Source organism: Spodoptera frugiperda, chromosome 28, assembly GCF_023101765.2.
Source record: "Spodoptera frugiperda isolate SF20-4 chromosome 28, AGI-APGP_CSIRO_Sfru_2.0, whole genome shotgun sequence".
Lineage (NCBI taxonomy): Eukaryota > Metazoa > Arthropoda > Insecta > Lepidoptera > Noctuidae > Spodoptera > Spodoptera frugiperda.
This window is the reverse complement of record NC_064239.1, coordinates 8,533,772-8,557,505: the sequence shown is the minus strand read 5'-3', so window position 1 is coordinate 8,557,505 and position 23,734 is coordinate 8,533,772. Positions and strand designations below refer to the sequence as shown.

The 23,734-nt window shown below is 36.5% G+C and overlaps 1 protein-coding gene and 1 long non-coding RNA gene across 2 annotated transcripts in view; one reads left to right on the top strand and one right to left on the bottom strand.

The window, feature by feature from the left end:
- LOC118264915 (neural cell adhesion molecule 2) overlaps window positions 1–23,734 on the top strand; it is a 161,081-nt gene that overhangs the window by 26,373 nt on the left and 110,974 nt on the right. The gene's annotated exons all lie outside the window — the stretch shown is intronic.
- On the bottom strand, window positions 10,220–13,848 carry LOC126912662 (uncharacterized). Its single transcript, XR_007707323.1, has 2 exons — window positions 10,705–13,848; window positions 10,220–10,625 (listed from the first exon to the last, which is right to left on the bottom strand). It is a non-coding gene; the product is annotated as an uncharacterized LOC126912662 (long non-coding RNA).

The window sequence follows — 23,734 nt, the reverse complement described above, 5'->3', positions numbered from 1 at the left end:
TTTACTATAATATGAAATTGGATTTTATGTAGTTCCATTTCTGAAATAGTAACACAAAACCTATTCTTTGAAATACAGGTATGATTAGGTCCGTGACTACATTTACAAATTAAAATTAAATCTTGAATAATTTACATAAAGCAGTCCAGAAATAATAACCAAGCAGTGTCTATTACGGTTTTTAAAAAGAATATTTCGAGTGTCAAAACAATGGAATACGTTCCCGGCCTAGAAAAACATTCCACACAGTGTGTGAGGTAACACGTAAATGAGGAGGTCCCTTGCAAATTACGTAATTAATTTTGAGAGGAAATGTCTATGAAACTCTCAAGTGCTATGAAGCTTTTCACATATGAAATTAACATAGTCTTAGTAAGTTAGGAATGATTTTTAGAGACTAATTTTACCTTCAAAACCATTGCTCAATGGTTGTGTACCCAACTGCCAATAAAATTCTTAACACGAAATCTGGAATTGTGACTGGTGACACAAAGCTGCATAGTTCGTTATATACTTACTACAATTCCAATATTATATTGCAACAATCATTACACGATCGATCAAAAAAATATTCAAACTATAATTATTTAGGATAAGGAATATCTTTAAATTTCATGAGTCTGTCTGTAGCCTAACGACCTCTGTATATCCTTCAAGAGAGAATATGGCATGAAGCAATATTACGTAATGATGGCTGATTTTAAGCTGCGAGCTGATGCTATTTGCACAGTATAATGGCAATGGATGCCGTACACTCGTTTATGTTCACATAGTGGTCGTAAGCATATACCCATGTGCATCGTCAACGGTACCTTCCTTAACTTTATGAAACAGTATATAAATATAATGGCCATGAAGAATATAAAAGAGTATAAATAAGTATAAGTAAGACAAAAATAATATAGGGGTAAACGTCATGAGAAAGTATTGTGTATATGAATGGTTGAGGGACATGATAAGAATGTTTACATTGTTCGTTTAAATATTTTATACGACAAAACTATATATTCCGTGGTATTGTTTTGTTACGTAAGTATATGAAGTTATCTTAGCAATGTTCGCCATCGACATCGTCCAAAAATCTATAGTTTACCGCTGACCCACACAGCAACCAACCAACCATAAAGAATCTGACACAATTTTCTACTGCAGTACTTAGTAACTAGGCGAAATGTGAACAAAACCAGAACTCTTGCCAAATACCGTAAACAAGCGGTATGGGATGTATGGCAGATCATCTGGGATGGTATCGATCCTGGTGCTGACGTCACAGGCGACGGCCAGTCGCGCCGCAGCGTCGCCGACGCACCCCGTAAGACAGGGATGAATCCTTTGACCCCAATCCCGAACACTGACAGAAGGCAGTTGTTTGTAAAGGTAATAATACCGAAACTACCATTTTTATGGGGATTTAAAAATGTTTGCCATTTTTTTATTGTGGATATTACATTTTTATTTTTGTGTGTTATATGTTATGCTAGATATGATATTCGTAGACCCAAAGGGGTTTCAGTTGTTATGCAAATTGAGTTTCGCTCTATAACATAAAAGAGGGAATTAATATTGATCCATTGAACAAACCTTTATGTAACTATAAATTTAACATACTATGAAAAAAAACAGTGTTTTTTATTCAAAGGCAGCTTTGCACATAAAAGTGTTTTTAAAAGACGATTCAAGAATATTCTAGAATTCAATTTCATTAATCAGTAGCTGGATACGGGAGTGAGTAATGGATACTCTAGCGTCGAGCTCAAATAATAATTTATTGAGATTAATTAGAGATTATATGGCTGGAGCTAATGTGATCGCTGATCTCATAATAAGGTTCGTATTACAAATGTCCAGTAAAGAGGAAAAAATAACAATTATACGTAAGCAGAAAATGAGCTACAATATTGCCAAAAATAAAATCAGGGACTGTAGACATAACATCGTGTTTATAACTTTATATTCCCTGGAGCGAGTATTATAGATATTAAATCATGTTACATTATTAGTATAAGAATATCTATATACCTATAAGAATATCTATAAGAATACAGTACTAGAAAAACCATCGAATAAAAGAATAACTTTAGGTTTATTTACGCAAGAGAAACTGAGACATCCAATTGACAAACACTCGATAAAAGTAAGAGATTATTTGTCGTGTCTACCTTTATAAATAATGTCAAAATGTTGGGTTACACGTGCAAATCATGTTGTCAAACTGTCTCCTGGCATCCTCGCCTGTCGGACCTTGAAAATACGAACTATCCCTGATTCGATACTCCAGTGACCTCCATGACTTTCACTGTGACGTCACAGGATTGGCGTCGGTAAGTCGCGACCGGGAGACGCCAGAACGACACCTATAAAATCTTCGATCGCGGATTCTTTTCAACTTTCTCAATTTGACTTAATTCTAATGTTGAGTCATTTATTCTTACTAACTGCTTAAGAGAGATTTTAACATTGATCTCTATGGATTTTTGATTAATATAAAACTAATTACTCTGCTATTTGGATTACAAAAAATAATGACTGCCAGTGTTGCGTTATCAGCAAATATTGTTAGAATTATTTTCGTTTATCTTAGATACTCTTTTCCTGTAGGTTCGCTTCTGTTCTATTCGACAACTTACTAAAATAAATCACGACAAAAACTTGCTCATGTGAAGAAAGACTTAATGATGTAACTTCCACATGTAAGTTGTTTATAAGTTACATAGGTATAATAATAACTAGTTACCTAATTAATTATCCATGAACTTATATAAAGCTGTAAATAATAATCCCACAAAAACATTTCATGTTAAATGTTGCCAAGACGAGACCATATTGCCTGCACTGTCAAAAAGTAATCAGATCTAGTGTGGAGCCAAGTATCTTGTTTCTTGGCGTGAAAACCTTGGACGTAACTGGCGAGTCGGCCGCACGGACTTTTTGCTATTCGTCATATTTAAAAGAAATGAGTTGACGTTGATCAAAAATCTTAAGAAATGTTTTTGTGGGATTTCATTAGGTTTTAATTAAATTTCAGATTTTTACCCCTCCGCGGCCGCATTCAGACGTCAAAAGTTGCGGAAGTCTCGAACAAACTTTCACCCCCTAGTTTAAGGGGTTGGGGGGTAAAAGTTCCAAGTTTTAGGATTTTTTTGTTGTTTGGGTACTAATACTAGTCCCAAATTTCAGTTTTCTAGGACTTCAGGAAGTTTCACAGTGAGTGAGTGAGTGAGTGACGAAATCTATTTTAGATATCAATAAAATCTAAAGTATAAGAGCTATGGCTCCCACTGACATTATATCCTGAAAATTTTGTTAATCTGGTATAACCCAAACTCAAGTGATTCAAAAATACGACGAAGCGCTTTTAGTGCCCTTGGGCTTGCGCTTCGCTTGGCTCGTCTTGGCGGGGGCACTACCGTGCCCCCAGATATATACCAACAAGATGACTACTTATTGAAGACGTCCTCGATAAATGGTACATCCAATACAAAAAATATTTTTCCAAAATTAACCTCCTTCTTGCTTCCTGAAATCAGTGCGTTCATACCAACAAAAACTCTTCATCAAGTATAGAAGCATAGATAAAAACGCTTCGCCTATCGAATCTACAGTAACTGAACCATTTCACATCAATATTGCTGTTTGACAGCAAAATGTGCGGCTAGTGACACAGTTTAGGCAACTCATAGTCACGCCCGGGCCCATCCCAACGTATTAAAAGCAGCCTAGATTCACCATTATCGACTATAAAGGCTTCGAAACAGGCCATTGCGGTTAGTCCTTCGACTGGACAGATGAACCACAAAACTTGACGACTGATACTAAATGTCCCATGGTTTTATAAAAGTAACCTTTGTCGCTAACGTTACTAAAATATGAAACTTAATGGTAACTCATTTTGATGATAAGTGACGTCATCTGTGAAGGGATCCAAAATTGTTTAGTCTAAGTTAGTGTTATAGTCATCGTTTATTATATGAATAGTAAAATGTTAGTCTAGTGATCCATCACTCACACTACATGAGATAAAAAGTTATCTTGTATATTAATTTAGCTACCGATCACAAAATAAATCTTAATTTTATCAGAGTTTAGTAGTTATTAAATAACCAACTCACTAATCCAGTTAAATACCAAAACTAAATCCAAAATTCACGCAATCACTAAAAGCAAACATTGGTGTTTAATCACTATAAATCATCTAAAAGCGTATTTTAATTACGTCACATGTTGACAACTCCGATGCGATGGCGCAACGTTATGCAAATGTTATGTAAATCGGTCTAATATGCATTCAGTTAATGGTTCACTTTTATGCCACAACTACGATATATATTGCATTGTAAACTGTAATTGTTTACACCTAAAACTAGTTTACATTGTTAGACAATGTATTAAGTAGGACACGTCATTAAGAAGTAGGTGTAAGTGTGTCATACTTTATCGCTACGAACACACGTAGCGACGTAGCGACGTAGCACTTCGTAGCAAAAGATAGTGTACTTCGTAGCAACTTTGTACTATCTCGTTTTGTATATTGATGTTACTATTGACTTCTATCAATATTCAATTAAAGTAGCATCAATCACAGTAGGTAGATAGTTTAAGGTATTGGTTTATTTTTTTTTTTATTCTAACATGCAGATTGCACTTAATTTACTGGAAAACAATAACATTAGCGGAGCTCTTTAGAAAGATACTTCAAAAAATCAATGTACAACTCTGGCATAGTACTTTTAAGATCAATCACGCAAAATTATGATAAAGTATGATGTGGGAATCCTAAATAGCGCGTTGATTTCACCTTTTCTGTTTGTGTGAATCAAACAGTATCTATTGTTCTAAAATATCGAAGAAATAATTATAATTATTTGTATGGGAGCTAACAAAGATATTTATGCTTCATAAATCACGTAAATAAACGGTTGAATAAACTCAATCATCACCGTGTGATAGTGTTACCGACAGATTTATAATTGAGTGAATTTGAATTTTATTATACAGGCGGTATGAATGAATTTTAATTGAACAATGCCCTATATTTGATAGAGTTGTATAGCTATTGTATTTGTAATGTAATACATACATTTTTGTTCCATTTTATAGATCAGATCTACATTGTTGATATTAATTGAACATGACTTATAACGTTTATTTTACAGGTGCTGCATATAATCTGATAAGATTCAATTATCTAAAGAGGTCTTTCTCTTAAATTTTACTATTTTTCTTGCACTGATATTAGAAGTATCTGTTTGTCTGTTTGTCTGTTTGTCTGTTTGTCTGTTTGTCTGTTTGTCTGTTCGTCTGTGCGCGCTAATCTACATATTCTACATATCAATTATTAGTTTCACAGTTAATTAAAATTATATTGTATACTTCAACACATATACCAATACATATATACATTAATAAAACCTTTAAGTAAAGCCAAGTTTATAACGCCGTATAACCTCTGTGTAACCCACGCTCACTAAATTTTGTTATCTATGACAAGAACTATGACAGGGCGCTATGTTACGATGCGATGCGGCAAAGTGTAAACCGATGACAACCATTTGTTATAGTAGACAACCCTATGACGCGTTACAAATAACTTTGTGTCATGTTTAAGACATTTTTCTGTACAATGTATCGTAGTTTCATGTTATTGGGTCTTTTTGTCAATGAATATTATCATTTACATTCTAGAAAAAAGGTTTCGATTCTTATGTTGTTTTACATAAAGTTTGGAATTGTAGTCGAAGTAGGATTTTAGATTCCCTGAAATAACGTAACTTGATTATAAGAATGGAAAAATAAGTCCTGCTTTTGGTCTGGATCTGGTTATCTGAAGGTAACCTCTGCATGGTAATTGGTACCTAATAACGTCATATTATACTAGACGTGATGGTTATGTATAAGTAGGTCTATTTGTTGCCTATAAGTAAAGAGAAAAAATAATAATAAAACATTTACGCAAAGGTACCAACGTCCCACATATTTTTAAAAATAATTTCACGTGCTATGCATTGCATACTACAGCTGATTAACCCCAGTTATATCTGAATACGCGCCCACATGCCAGTTATGCCGACTGACGAGATAGTTCATTCGAAAATAAATGAAAAAGTTACTCGTTGACGGAGCCTGACGGACTGAATGAAAATAAAACTTTTAACACAATACGTACGTACATGAACAAAATAAATGAATGTCCATTCAGTCCAACTTATGTATTCGGGTAAACTAAATTAGAATAGTTTTCTGATAGGTTTGTTATTGCAGAATCGACTGACTGTCTAAATGGATTAGGTCCATATTACTAAATCCTAACATTGGTACCTAGGTATGATTTGGTTGCTTATCGAAAATTATGACTGATGACTTAATTCCTATGAACTATAAAGATCAATCATTTTGAGGAAAAAAAACAAACAAACTCGAGATTTATTTCAAGATAAATTTCATTAACTTGGTAGGTACTATTTATAGTAATCAATTATCACCAGCAAGCGATTAATCACATACGTACATAGATAAGACCCCACATTTATAATTTGATTCGATTACTTTCCTGAAATAATTCTTTAAGTAATCGTACGATTTAATGTTAACATTAAATCACTGATAAATAAACAACGCAATTTGAATAATCGTAATCGATCATTTGCGACATTTTATTATTGTTATCACAATTCTTTAATCGATACTACTTAACAATCATATTACAATTGTATTTATTTATCAGTTCATTCATACATCGCTAAGTAGGTGCATTATTAAATTATAATGTATGCCATAAACTGAATTTTGACTAATAAGTTCAATTACTTAACATACTTCTGGGTCAAATTGGAAAAAGGTGAAAGAGATAGAGATATTTGGACTTATATCGGAAATAAATAAGAAACTACTACATAACATAATCTTAATGTTAGTCTTATATGGACTCAAAGGAGTAAGTGAGATAAACTAAAGCAAAAGGCGTTATTTTTTTAATAGTCGTATATGTGCACAGCACCGCCACTAATATTATTTACGGAAAATTAATGACCTAGTTACTACATAAATTATCTAAATGTCGAATCTAAGTTACCGCAAAAGATACGATTTTAGGTCTAAATTTGTCCTCAACCTCAATTAAAACATGTAAAACATTAAGATTATCAAATACATAGGTCCAGATCTAATTTGATATTATCTATTGTTATCAAAATCTAACATTTAATAGGAAATGATAGAAATTTTAATCGAAAGGTCATTGATTAGACTACTTATTTGATAAGGAATAGACAAGGTCGTGTATGACTAATATGTGGGAAACTTCCGATCTTTCTTATCTACTTGAAACTAGGAAACTAGTTCAACATTTTCTTCACACTAGGCAAACAACCCTTAAATTCGCTAACCCCAAAAGGCCGACAACGCACTTGTAACACCTCTGATGTTTCAAGTGTCCGTGGGCGGTGGCGATTGCTTACCATTAGGTAATACGTCTGCTCGTTTACCGGCGGCGTTTCCATAAAATAAAAAAATAATATGTTCAATGTTCATCATGTTACAAGAGATAATATGTCACCATTCCTCCCACACTGCAGTCAAATTTGTGCATTCATTAAGCGGTATTTTATAGATGACAACTAGTGCACTGTCATTGTATGCAACAACGTATGTGATGATAATTTCAAGCTCTGTTTCACACAATGGTTTACTGCGAGTATAAATGTTCTCGTACATAAAACTGTTACGCATATTATACTTATTTACTTTGAATACTGCTACAAAATACATAATATTTAATCCTATTATAATAAAAGCTAATTTAACACCATCTAAAATAAAACATAATCACATTCTACACATCAACAGCTCATCATGTTGCTCTCATTTTCAACCCTTGCCTGACCCCAATAACTGCAATTACGAGATTACCCTCCCAGCATCACAGGGTATATAAAAGCCGATATTTTGGACGGCATGCATCCAGCCGTCGTTAATCTCGTCTGTGACTAGAACATTTACTAGATAGAGTGTATCACGGAGACGTCAAAGCTACGTACGTCTCCCCACTAGATGCAAATGTGCCAAACGTTCGTGAAATCAGGGAGTCGATGCGGTGAATTCGAGTGCGGACTTTGATGCCGCCTGCTTAATTGAAATAGTTACAATTGGTTCCGTTTTCGCTTTGAGTTGAAGGATTGCAGGTCTCGTACGCTGCGTGATATGAATGCTTGTTGGCATTGTTTGCACCATATGTTGTACTTGGTTTTGGTGCAATGCTACAGTTAATTTGAAAACTGTGTGATTAAAGATCGTTGGGCTGGAAGTTTGCCAGATAGAAAATCGATAATAGATTTGAGAAAAAAGGCTGGTAAATAGATTTAAAAGAGAATTCTTGTAGTAGCTCTGTGAAGTATTCTCAAGATTATGCTGACTCGTTCTTATAAAATATTTTTCAAAGATAATATGATCAGCGATTTAGATTTGACTTATACAAACAGGCGATATTTTAACAAAAGGTGGCCATTAAAATCAATAAATTTGAAAAGATACCTTATATCCTGTAAAGCCATTAAGTGTACAATAAAAAAGGGGCATTACCCTTAACCTTTTTTGGGTCTCCATTATTTCAAACGCGCCTATTCCGCGTAGAATGTCAAAGATCGCATTGCAATCAGGCGCGCGGTCAGTAGTATGTTGCTTGGATATTCAGAGCGCGCCGGTGCCGTTACGTTTCAGAACGATATTCGACAGCATTACAGTTGGGACGTGCTGATGCATGTAGCCAGCGAGTAATCCGACGGGCAAGGCGCCCGACGCGCCCATATTAACGCTTCTATTCCTAACATTTACTTCTGTTCCAATAACATTAACGAGGCACAGACAATAACGCGCAGATGCGTTTTCAACTGCTTTTAATGTAATAACTTGGAAATGTATTGCGACTCCTTTTAAACCGATATTGTTTCCATCTCTTTGAAGGTAAACGTATACATTTCAAAGGTAAACATTCTCTATTCATACATATCTGCAATGTCAGTCATTCAATGTTTGGCGAATTCAATGTTTGATACCTACATATTTGTTTCCTCGAACCACATTCTCTTATTGCTGATAGCTATACGTACATATATTGTACTAGAAAAAACCAATTCCGCTTTACAAAGGCGGCCAATTTATGACCCGGCACACGCGATCCCGCAGGGAATGAATTGTACCTCAACACAAGGACACCATCCCTAAATATCAAATTAATTTCAAGATCCGAAAGTGATGGTCGAATTGCAGACGTCAATAGCGAATCATTATTTTCGCACAAATCGTGTTTCATTGTATGGATGTCAAATATAAATCTCAAAATTTATTTTCCCTTAGCGCCCCCTGTTCAGTCGATATCTACGTCAGTGTCAGGCCAATCGTATCGGATTGAGTCGGGTCGCGTCACAACGCAACGTGAGTCGTTCCCAACACTATTAGGAGTTTTATTAGCTGTCAATTCGTATTTATTTTTTCGTAAAAGTCGATGCGAGGCTCGACCATCGATATCGCTAATTGAGTTCCTGTGTCGGCACTCTACAAGCCTATATTCATAAAATCAGCAACGGCCAATAAAAGGTAAAACCAAACCTAAATGTCAGTATTAATCTGATTAAAGCAGATCACCGAGGCTTTAATTCTGTTATGGATGTGATCCAAAATAATTGTAATAGGATACGTAAATTTCATCGGATTTTAATTTTTGTTTTTGTCATTTTCATGGAAACTTTTAATGAAGTAATTTCAAATAAGTTTGTAACTTAGAAATTAAAGTTAAGAATATAACATTTACTGTTTTACCTTAAAACAATTAACAAGAATAACTTGAATGGTTCTCTCATTTTAATTTAGCATTCCTTTCCACAGTAGTTACTTATCAACTAGCAAAGATTTCTATATTGACATGTTACGTGTAATTTTGTTACCTATTTACTAAATAACTATTATGTATATGTATCATTAAATAGAAACGTGAATTCCATATCGAGTATTTGGCAAATAGCATTTACTTACTAGATTCTGCACTATTCCGTATGAGATAGGAGCAGTGCATTTCATCAACGATTTCAGCTCCTGTAGATACTATGATACAAGTCGTATCAGAAACCAAACATGGTGTCTACAATAGAGAAGCTTGATTAATAATTAATTATTTAATGTATATGTAATAAACATTCACTCACGAGGTGCTCTAAGAGAAAGACCTAGGGAAAGCGTCTCTCCCAAAAATAAATAATTTATTTTAAATTTTAAAATTCAATTTTACAAAATAGGTGCTCATTAAAAGGCACTACCTGCTGGTTCTCTTTATTTTTCCTAAACATTACGTCACAATATCGGCAACATGGAGGCAGTGGAGGCGGTCAACGGAACACTGGCGCAGATGAGGGCAGAGTTCCAGGAAAGGATGGCAAGATTTGAGGCCGGGCACAGCAGTACACCATCCAAACTTGCATCTGGCGGCACATCAGCTCTGGCACAGGACTACTGGGCATTCAAGCGATTCACTCTGGATGCGCTTGAGTGTCTGCAGCGGCAGATGGAATTCTTTGCCCGTGATATGGATGCACTGGAGATGAGAGGCCGCAGAAAGATGTTGCTGATCCACGGAGTTCCTGAGGACAAGGCCGAAAACACTGCACTGGTGGTCACAAACATGGTCCAAGATAAATTACAAATGAACAGTTTCACTACCTCCGATGTCCGTCGTTGTCACCGGGTGGGCAGCTTCACCGGCAAGTCAAGTCCCAGACCCATACTGGTTAAGGTGCAGGATGTGGATACCCGAGACAAGGTCTGGCACAGCAAGACCAAACTGAAGGGAACGGGTATCACGATATCCGAGTTCCTGACCAAGACACGACACCAGGTCTTCATGGCGGCGCGGAACAAGTTCGGTGTGACGAAATGCTGGACTAATGCGGGCCACATCTATGTCCTGGGGCCGGATGGCGTCAGGCACCGCATAGTCAGTCACAGCGAGTTGCGTGCGATTGGCGAGCCTGCAGCAGTCCCTGAGCGGTCTACGGCGGCAGTCTCCGAGCGATCTCCTGCGGCAGTGGCACGGAGAGGGAAGCGCGGCGTCAACAAAAAGTGACTCCAATAGACCTGCTTCGTTCGGGTAACAATCTCACTTCTTATTTCCTTTGTCTTGAGGTAGTAATCGAATACCTTCACAATATATTTATTACTTCTTTATGTATTTATTGCTTCTACCCATGTTAACATATTTATTTTATTTTAATCCTTTACCCCTTTTTTTTTATTTTATTATAACTATCTTCTATATTTCTATCAGTCACCGTTATTTATTCTCAAACCTTACTTTGTTTACTGTTTCTGACGTTTGACACATGTCAAATGTCAAGTAGCGTTCCAGGTTTGGCATCGGATGCATGAATTGTCTATGAAACCATAGACAATATCAATGCAGATGATGCCAAATATTATTTTATTTATTACAATTTTTATTTATTTATGTTTATATACAAAATAATTTTATCTGTTTATTTACATTTATCCTCATCACTTTTTCACCCTAATTATCTTTTCAGTTATTTATCTACTTTTTTATAAAACCTTTGAGATTTTTGCCCGAGCGAGGCACTGTGTTGTGTTGTGTTGTGAGGTAGTCGTATATTATAAAATTGTAACACGGAACCGGCAGGTGGACCTGAGCATAGTTCACACAAACTACCTTACTTTTCTATTATTATTATTTATTTTAATTATTACACCCACATTATATTATATATAATTATATTATTATATTTTTATTATTATTATTTTATACTTATAAATTGTGATGAATGACACGCAGAGTGATAATGACAGTTTTATTTCAGCAAACTTCGATAACGACAGCTTTTGTAGTTTACCCTCTCTTTCTGACACACTTGAGGCTCATTTCTCCGATGTATCGAAAAATCTTAATGTAGTCCATATAAATGCACAGAGTATTCCGGCTCATTACCACGATATGCTGGCAAATCTTGACTGTAAGAATATCCATGCAATCCTAGTTTCCGAATCCTGGTTAAAACCTTGTCTCCCTTCCACTTCCTACTCTCTACCTGGATACCAGTTGATAAGAAATGATCGCACGAGCTGCGGCGGCGGCGGTGTTGCCATATATCTCCGCGCAAACATTTCCTTTAAAATAATTGATATGTCACCGCAGCCTCCGCCGCAGAACGCTGGCGAGCATCTTTTCTTGGAACTGACACTGCGGCATACCAGAGTATTGCTCGGTGTCTATTACTGTCCTTCTTTACGTGTCAGTTATTTCTCCTCTTTCGAAAATTTACTCCTAAAATTAACTCCCTCTTACAGTCATAGCATAATTATGGGTGACTTTAACACCTGTCTCCTAAAACAAGATTCTCGCTCCTCTTCACTTCAATCCATCGCTCAATCCTTCAACTTGTCTCTTCTTCCTCTAAGTGCCACTCACCACTTTCCTAACTGTTCACCTTCTCTTCTTGATCTTATCCTTGTCTCGTCAGACCAGCACGTTGTCAAGCACGGACAATGTTCTGCTGACAATTTCTCCTACCATGACCTTATCTTCCTTTCCTACAAACTCTCTCCTCCTAAATCTAAACCTAAAACACTCCTTCAGCGCAATTTTGGTAGCATGGATCTTGACAGGCTTCGTGAGGATGCCGGCAACATAGACTGGTCTGAGCTCCGTGACGCTGAGGCGATCGATGATAAAATTAAGGTGTTTAGTAATAAACTCAACGAACTGTATGATGTACATGCTCCGATTCGTCCAGTAAAAATTAAGCATGCACCAGCGCCGTGGTTGACAGATGATATCAGGGTCATGCTACACAGAAAGGCAGCAGCTAAAGATAAATTTAAACGCCAACCAAATCCGGCAAACCGTGAGGAGTATATTGCAGCTCGTAATCGAAGCAACAGGATGTGTAGGGATGCACAACGCCGCCACATTCATGAGTCCGTTGAAAATGGTGATCCAGCCAAGATCTGGAGATTCTTAAGGTCGATGGGTGTTGGTAAACAACGTCAGAATGCTATCACCAAAGACTTAGATTTTGAATCTCTTAACAAACACTTCTCTTCTTCACCCTATATTAATGGGTCTATCAAATCTAAGACTTTAAACTATCTTTCTTCTCTTCCCTCTCCCGACTACCCACCATTCTTCTTCAATCAACTCACAGCTTGTGATGTTAGAAAGAGCATATTATCCATCAGTTCCAATGCAGTAGGGAGTGACAGTGTCAGCCGTAAGATGATACTCCCTGTCTTGGATGAAATCCTTCCTGTCATCTGTCATATCCTTAACTATTCCTTATCCAGTGGCGTTTTTCCTTCTGCTTGGAAGGAAGCGCAAATCACACCGCTCCCTAAAAAACCAAATCCTGAATCCTTTTCCGACTATCGTCCTATTTCCATATTACCTTTCCTTTCCAAGGTCCTAGAACGACTCATCTATAACCAGCTTAGTACTTTCCTTACCAAACACCGTCTCCTTAATCCCTACCAATCCGGGTTTCGTCCGGGACATAGTACCACTACGGCTCTAGTTCACATTACTGACGACATACGATGCGGTATTGAAAATGGCAATCTCACTCTCCTTACCTTGTTAGATTTTAGCAACGCCTTCAATACCGTTGATTTCGACATACTGCTTGGAATACTGAGCTCTCTTAACATATCTCCAACTGTGATTGATTTCTTTCGTAGTTACCTGTGTGGCCGCCGGCAGCGTGTTGCCGTCGAGGGTTCATACTCTTCCTGGTCTGACACGGCTGCTGGCGTACCGCAGGGGGGCGTTCTTTCTCCTTTACTCTTCGCAATTTTTATAAATTCCATCTCTAGTGAACTTCTCTCTTCCTACCACCTGTATGCCGACGACCTGCAAATTTACTCTCAGGCACCTCCCAACGAATTCTCCGAAGCGGTCAAGATGGTGAACACCGACTTGGCTCGAATATCGGAATGGAGTACGGCCTACGGTTTAAAGGTAAACCCCACGAAGACCCAGGTCATTGTTGTCGGTAGCCCCCGTCTACGATGCAAGATCACGTGGACACAGATCCCACCCGTAGTCTTCAACGGTACTACAATACCATATAGTGACACGGTGAAAGACTTGGGTATTGTTTTGGACCGTGACTTTTCCTGGGGACCTCAACTGGGACAAGTCTGCCGGAAAACGTTTGCGTCGGCGAAGTCCTTGCGTAGACTTCGAAACTTTCTTCCGACTGCTACTAAAATTGCGCTAGCTCAATCACTGCTCCTTCCCATTCTCGATTATGCCGACGTCAGCTATCCGGATCTTACCGAAGTGCAGTTAGATAAACTTGAGCGACTCCAAAATTTTAGTATAAGGTTCATATTTGGATTACGCAAATATGACCACATTTCTGAATATCGCGCGAAACTCAAGTGGCTGCCGATCCGCCTTCGCCGGAATACTCATATCTTATCTCTTCTATACAATATACTGTTCAATCCTACTACCCCCCATTACCTCAAAGAACGTTTTAAGTTCTTCCATGACACACATTCTAGACCAGTACGGTCATCGGAGGAATTGAAGCTTGAGATGCCCCAGCATGCGAGCAGAGCCTTCGACCGATCGTTTACGGTTCTGGCCGTGCGACTCTGGAATGCTCTGCCGCTTACAGTCAGACAAGCACAGTCCCTCGCGTCGTTTAAGGTGCTCGTGAGGAAACATTACCTCTCCACGCTGTAGTTCACTATTTTCCTTGTTATTGTTTTTTTTTTTTTTGTTTTATTATTATTTTTTTTATTACTTACTGTCACTTATTCTGTCATTTATATCATAATTAGTATTTATGTTTTTTTTTTTCTCTTTTTTCTTGTATGTATGTATGTTTGTATGTATGTATGTATGTATGTATGTATGTATGTATATATATATATATATATAAATATGTATGCTTATGTATGTATACGTATACGTGTATGTATGTTATTATATATTCTATGTAAATAACACCTACACCTAGAACCACCTCCACTACCACTCAACAGCTCCTTCCACCCAAAGGTTGCCTGGAAGAGATCGCTATAAGCGATAAGGCCGCCTTTGTGCACTTTAATCCTATACGTTGTTATTTTATGCTGAATTTATCTAAAGGTGTACAATAAAGGTTATTATTATTATTATGTCTGTTCTTTACATAATCTCGGGACCACAGGGTCCCGGACCTTTGGAAGGCGTACGAGGAGCCGAAGCCAACTCGCAGAGGCCCGTTGAACAATTTTATTCTAAATGTAATGGGACATCAACCGGCGATTATCCCTGTATGCACTATGGAAGTACACCAAAGGACAATCCCCGGTTGATGCAGGACTATTGCGAGATATGGTGAAATATATGTGGAAATGATAGGGATATGGGTGTGGTTGGCTGTGGAATAGTTAACCGGTTAACTATGGGGACTATGGCCCCTGCCCCTGACCAATATTGAAAAATACGGATAAACAGGCAGGGGGTGACTCGCAAACTCAATAGTGGGCCCCGGAAACGGCCGCTAGCATGTAGCGACAAGGGAAGCAACATCCGTTGAGCTGCTTGAGGAAGGATGGGCATCCCACGGCTATCAGAGCAATCCCGGAAGTACGGTCAAGACCCCTACCAGCATCTTACTGGGATACGTCCTTCCCCCAAGTGGAGCTGAAGGCAACTCCACTCTTGCGAATCTCCACTCAAACCAGCCGATTAAGGCAAGAGTGAGGTAGGAGAGGCCACTCCGGATAGTCACGAGTACCAACCGGAGTTAAAAAGTAGGGCCTCTCCCGGGAGTCAGGTCCGTGGGGTCGCGGACCTGACTCCCGGGAGAGGCCCTACTTTTTAACTCCGGTTTTATTATTATTATTATTAATGACAACACTAAGTTTTGATAGAAACATAAGAATTAAAAAAAACAGAAACTGCATTAAGGCCTCAGCCTCGAATTTTGCGGGCAGCGGGGCGGCGGCGGCGCGGGAGCGGGAGCGGGGCGGCGGCGGCGGACCCGTTCTCGAAACTAGCGGGCAGATCGCGCGGCACTACAGCGGTGTAGTGTTGTGTTCGTGGTTGTGTTGTCGAGATATTTGTTTTTATTAGCGAACGAAATCTTTTTGATTCAAATTTATTCCTAACGCTCGATTTACTGTGGGCAAAAGAAGAAGACCTACTATAGGGCAAGGAAAATAAATGGCGAGTTTTATCGAAATTATGAAGAACAGAGACAAAATCCCGACAAATTCTACGACTACACTAGAATGAGTGTAGAAACTTTTGACTATATTCTTGAAACTATCAAGAGTGATTTCAGTTTTTGCTTTAGTCTTCAATATTCAGTTCGTTTTTTATTTCTTCCCATTATTGGTTAATTTTTCTTCTATTTATATGGTTCACATCTTTGCTGTTCCGTATGGGTGTCCTCTCAAAGATTGCCGAAATCATTTGCTCTTGCACGTCCGAGGACATTTTGATACGTCACAAAAAAAATGTAGGTACACAACACTATACTACAATGCAGACGCGCAACGCGGGCGGTCACCGCTTGACTGGAGTGCACCGCTCGTTGCCCGCTCCCGCGCCGCTCCCGCGCCGCTGTTTTCGAAAACCGGTCCATTTGATTATACGCAAAAGATCCTGCCGCTGCCGCGCCGCCGCCGCCGCCGCCCCGCTGCCCGCAAAATTCGAGGCCGAGGCCTTAGTGTGTATGTTATGTATTTGTACTATATGAGTGATGTAACGAATATTCGCATTCGCGAATGTCAAGATAAAGACATTCGTTACATCACTAGTATGAACGTATGTGTGATATAATGAATCTGCATTTATAATGCTTTCATATATAAATTATTTGTTAATTTGAAGTATAAATATCAGTCATAATAGAGAAAGGTATACCGCGGTATACCTTTCTCTATGTTCTCCCTTATTGCTTATCTATATAAAGCTTGTATGTAAGAGATCGCTTTTTAGTGATAAGACCGCCCATTGTGCTGATAGATTTCTGAATATTTGTCCTTTGTGTTTTTATGGCGTACAATAAAGAGTTTTCTGATCGAATCTAAATCTAAATTTATTCTGAGATTCTCAGGACCTATTTCACCATGTCTGGATAGACGTTATGTCCTAGATAAATTTGAATTAAGAATGTAATTTGTATGAACACACAATTCTTACAAAATTTTATTCGGTACCGTACTTATATGAAGGTGGTAAAACAGACGCTCATTCTGTGAACAAAGCATTATTTAAATGATTCTTTCCACTATTAACCTATATTTTCTTTAAAAAAAATTACCATTGTTTCTTTTTCTTTTCTGAATAATTTCCCTTATGATGATTATATTATTTATTTAATTCTAACTGAATTTGATTCAATCCCTTAAACAACTGAGATTCACCTTTTTATTTTTCTTCAGCAAACAAAAGGAGAGCTTGTCCTTTTTTTATCCTCGTAATATAAATAGAACATCGTAACATTTTCCTCTAAAACAGACATTTACTAAAGTAGACAGACAAAAGCTTAATTACTTAATTAAAAATAAACTTTTCAGTTTGTATTAACTTTTCATGTTTGAAGTTTAACTTATAAAAAAAAAGAACCTGAATGAAATAAGGAACTCATTTATTCTGTGGGAGACTTAAATATTAAATATTATAACAATAGTGGTTTGAACTGGCGAAGCATTTTCTTTTACGTATAATATGACAACAAGGACATTGCCATGTATTCAAAGAGAACAATAGAAATTCATAGTTGTATGAATTAGTTGGTTTATGGTACTGGATGTATGGACCACTCACGCCATGTGCGTGGACGCTGTTCATGAAGAAGAGTCCCTCTGTGACGCGAAACTAGTTGAGCTTTTCAAATTAGTTCAAGTGCATAAAGCAGTGTTTTTAATTAATTAAATTCATGAATCTATCGAGTATGCATGAATCTATGAATGAGTACGCAATAAAGAAAAACATGACCAATTATAGCTTATATTCTATTCTATGATCTACACGGACGATGTCGCGGGCAAAACCTATTCTACAATATGGACGACAATATTCATCACCTTAAAACCATTTCAATACTCAAGATCCAATTAAAAAAGGCTTGTTTACGTTTATTTAAGTGATAACAGAAATAATTTAAAATCTTCAGTATTATTGTCCACCTTGCACGACCTACGATGATATTATTATGGCCGACATTTCAATTATAACATCTAATCAGATTTCGTCTACCTACGCATTATTCGAATTATTGTAAGGGCCGCGATTCAAGTTATTCAAAGAAATTTCTCTTTCATATAATTCGGCGTTCTATTGTAATACAATATTTATAACGAATGGTTTAATTTATAATTAACAGTGACAGATCTTGAAAAGTCTTTAGAATTCATAATAATCGCTTTGTAAAAACTTCATTCAAGGGAGTTTTCCGGTCTCTTCTTGAATTGTGAATTTGTAAAAAGTAAGTCCTACTAAGTTAGAATCAATACTGTAGACACGGCAAAATTTTTATATAATTGATGATATAATTGACCAAACTCAAATTAAAGAATACTGTTGGCTGGGCAACTGGTTGCCGCGCATCGTGTATCGGGTTCGATTCCTGCACGCAGCCACTCTATGTGTGATCCACTAATTGTTGTTTCTGGTCTGGGTGTGATGTGTATGTGAACTTAAATGTTTTTAAATGCACCCAAGACACAGGAGAAAATTACAGTGTTGGGCAATGTTAAAATAAAATTGTGAAAGCAAAATTTTAGAGAAGGTTCTATCTACTCTTCGTTCACTGTCAATATTTTCAATAGAAGAATAGGTAGGTACCTGAAAAGAAACTTCCTCTCATTTTTATCAATAAATATGACAAGATCCTAGTATCTTCCTTTAATTACTGTAATCGGATCTGACGGCAGCTGTCCTTGGTATCGATAAAAAGCGTCGTTTTTAATTAAACTTCACCGACGGAACCCATACATAAAACATATTGTATTCTGTTTACATCTTAGGGTCGAATGAGCGGTTTGCTACAGTATTTCAATTATTATCCTGTCTAAATATGGGCTCCTGGTATCTGAAAGGACAAACCAATACATTTTTTATAAATTAATTTGCATACCAACCTTTAGGACTGAAATATTTTCATAATTTTTGGAAAACAATTTATTGTAAAGGTAGGTATTATTACTGGTCAGGTTTATACAACACATGTATCTAAGTTAGTACAATACATGTTATATTTTTATAGATAAAAAGAAAAAAAAAGTACTTACAAGAAAATACCTCAATATAGGCACAATAAGTCCATTTTATACAACAAGACTTATCCCCTTCAGGGCTAACAGAAATAGTGTGTTTGTTCTAGTATTTGAGTCTTAGATTTTGCTAGCTTTTATCCATGTTTATATAAAGGAGCGGTATTATTTACACATTTGGGCTTTATTTAGTCAGTCATACGCCTACGTAGTAATTCGAGGAGTACAAACAAAACGCTAAACAAAATAACATGTTTATATTATTATTTTCGGACTGTGACCTGGATTAGAAACAAAACAATCAGGCTATGTTTCGCTTAATGAATGGGATTTACGCAGTTTCATTTAACTGACAACTGGCTATGTAGGGATTTGTTCAGATTTGAAATGTATTCGATTAAATGGTTTTCGTAAATTACTTAGTTATATGTTTTTTTGTAACTGATTCCTCAATTAAAAATATATGTCCTATTCTCACTCATTACTCAGTGTAGTGATTTTATCACTACACTGGTTTACCCACCTACATATTATGTAAATAAATTTAGTAAAAAGTATGAGTTTATTGCATGTAGTAATAAAGATTAGTAAGTGAGTAGGTGAGTACCTATAGATAAATAGTAAGTAAATCAGTGTAAGAACGTTATTTACCCTATTCATATAACAAAAGAAAATACCAATTTCATCAATACCCATTATAAGGCAGTAAAAAGTATTTTCGAACACAACGATGCGTCAAGAAGTACGCTCTCAAGCAATAACCCGTAACTGCGACACCAGGTGGCGCCAGCTTCGCTGCATAATGTGCTTTTTTCCGACTCTTGCCGTACAACCGGAGCAGTTTTCCAACGTAATATTTCAAAGATTTATAACATTGGCCACCCCGTTCGTAGATTTGTTTAATTGTTTTAAAGTGGCCTTTTTAAATGGTCGGGATAAAATGGCTGCAAAGTGTACGGATACTTTAGCTCGGCTACAGGGTTGTTTTTTATCTTATAAGCCGGTTAACGAGCACACAGTTCAGCTGACGGTAAGCAATCGCCGCCCGTAAACACCCGAAACACCAGAGCCGTTAGAAGTGTGTTGCTGGCCTTTTGGGGAATGCAAAGGTCGTTGAGGAATCGGGGATTGGAAAGATTGGGAAGAAGGATAATTAGGAAGATTGGGTGGTGATAGGATATTTACATCCTACGGGATCGCGGGTAATGCCATTGGCAGAAACAAGTAGTTAATTATTATTTATCATTTTATGATACAATTTAAAAAAACGAAATAAATAAAAAAGAGAGATCTATAAAATATGAGATAAAAATACTTGGTACAAATGCTGCAGCTGTTAAAAATATGAGTTATGTATAACTGTGAACTAAACGAATGAGGAAAAAATTTCCATTTGGTCAACTAAGTAAATTATTGGTAAACAGAGTGCTTCGGTCGAATTCGAGCCAAATGGTTCCATTTTTTTTCTTTTATTTTTATTTAAACACAAACGTAGCCATAGGTGGATTCGGGTAAAAAATAAAAAAAACCATTTCAACACGTTGCGTTCGGTAGCAAAGGAAATATAAATATCAGTTACCTGTTTATTTCGGATTCGAATACTGGATTTTTGGTAGAAAGGCGAAATGAAAAATTACTTTTTGTACACATTACTCGTGTCTGAGCAGTCTTATTCATTCATTACGTTTTCAGTGTAATCGGATGACTCGCTACAAATAAGGTTTTTAATAACAAACGTAACTATTTTTTACATTTCTTAGTTTTGGGCAGTTCTGAAAAAAAAACAGCACGTTTTCACAAAAAAAAATGAAACCTTTACATACTTGAGCCTTTACGGTTTGACCACGTCATTACAATTCTGGACATCAGCGCCCTCTATAGTGTTAATTTTTGTACCAAAACATGGTTAAATTATCCTGGTACATTATATTACTGCGGTATCGCACCGTGATCACCCTGTTAAAAAGAAAATGACGGTAACAAAGAAAATTGCTCCAATTTCCAATCTGTTGTTAATTTTACAACGGATTTGCGGAGTTGAAATGTCTTACATTTTAATAAATGTCCGCCGCACCTGGGATCCGATCTTTTTTTATTAAAATGCAAATTTTTATTTAATATGTGTACCTTTATATTTTTAAAGTAACCGTCTTTACGCTACTAATTAAATTTAAGTTTTGGAGGGATCTTTTGCGGTCACGGCCTCAGTAGGAATATCTTATAAATTCTTCTTTCACAATGTGAAACGTTACTTACTCATTCTTTTGTAACTTCTGTCACGTATTTAAGATGAAAAATAGTATTCTATGTATAATTTGCGTTACAAAGTGTTCAAATGTCTCTCCATGATATACGACCGTTCTAACACTAATATTAAACATGATTTATTAGGCCCTGTACTTTTTATTTTACTATTTCTCTTACAAAATACCCTGTGTTTTAATTTAAGATATGCACTAAATATTCGTAAAGGAAGGTATTTTCATTTAATACTTATTATAAAACCATTTTATATTATCAACTAGCAAACCTGGCGAACTCCGTTTCGCCACCATGTCTTTTTTCCAAAATTTTTGCTATAAACCTCACGGATCCCGAGACCTTTCCAACAAATGCAAAACCATGGAAATCGGTTCGTGCGTTCTGGAGTTATAGCGTCAGGAAGGAAAACCCGACTTATTTTTATATAATAGATAATAGTGTAGCCAGCGTTTTAGGTTGCACTAACTTATTGTGTGAAACATTTTGTTAAAATAACAATATGTAGCAACGCTTTGTGTCATCTGTAAATTGTTGTTCCGGGGCGACCTTATGTATTTGAAATTGTAAGTTCATAAATGCACAGGACATAGAACAAAATCCTAGTGTGGAACAACGTTGCTATTCCCGTGTTTTATGCAATCATTTATTAAAAAGTATTCATATTGATTACCTTTACATTGATAATATTCTTATTGCAAGTTGTTTTTACGTAATACCAACACAAAACATTCTAGAATATCATAAATTTTATTATGTGAAATCATGAATTGATATTTGCTACATAGGACATAGAAACATACATTTACATGTGTACATAAGTTCATATATTACAGTACAGACTTCGATTTCATATCGCAAGTGCGAAACGTTTGCAAACAGCAAATGTTGTACCTTCACCGGGTGTAAAGGAAACTACGATATATAGGATTGGATTGATTGATTTTACGAACTGAATCCATCAAATTGAATACCTACATATTCATCGGAAACAATACATTGGATTAATAAAGTAATATTGATGCAGATAACCGTTAAAAGGCTATAAAATATTATTAAAATTAATATTAATAATATATGTATAGGTAGAAATAAATGTTTATTTGGATAATTGAAGAGATTAAAGGTTCATGATTTTATTGATTATTTTGATTTTAAATGCATGAGTGATAAGAGGACAACTATCTCGTTATTGTAATTAACTTAAACTGGATTAAAGCATCCTACATGTTAGCAATATGCGCTATATGGCACATATTAGATATGTACGTTACGTTCAACTGCAAACATGGGTTCTAATGAAGACTTATAAGATAGATATTATTGCTTTGACTTTTATGTACATACATAATAATATGTTATGTGGATACATATAGGCCTTATTTTTAGATGTGACATTGGATTTTTGAAACAAGATGAAGATATATCGATTTGTAATATCGCGTGAAGTGACTTCTAGGTTTATACGTAGAGATGACATATTTGCTTCCATTCCTAAACTTTGATTCATTTTGTCTAAGTACTATTATGTTATATGACAAAATAAAAAAAATACGTGTCTAACGTTTTTAACTACCTAATTAGATTTTTAATTTCCATACCTCCTCATCCCAAATCAAATAAAAAGTTCGATACTTTTTATTTTTTACTAACTTTTACTAAAACGTTAAACACCAAAGAAAAAACTAATAGCACAATCTGTCAAACCTTTCCTTTAACACATTCGCAAGCATTAGATTAGATGATATATTAAAATGGTCAGATTCTCAGAAACCCAGAGATGACGTTACGATGAATAATGGTACTCGAAATGAAACCTCCGTGTGACTAACCGATTTTTACAGTTTTTCTATTAGATGTCTAGACAAATGTCCATTGCTCATGAGCGATTCCAGTTCTTTGTAAAAATCATGAATCATTATTGTCTGGAACGTAAAAACCGTGGTTGTCTATTCGATTGTTGAGTTTTGAGTTCATTTTAGCAATTCTTAGTCCAGATTAATGTCTATACCGTCGGGGATGGCGTGACCTTCTCCGGCCACCGTAAGTGCGGGTCTACGGACGACGAGTAATGGTAGTTCACCACCCGAACAGAACCAGACCCGTGAGTACGGCGCGTCGCGTTCTGCGTTCGCCTCAAAGAGTCAAACCACCCCAGATGTGGCCCAGTAGGGCTGATGCCCGTTTCGGAGCTGCGGACAAA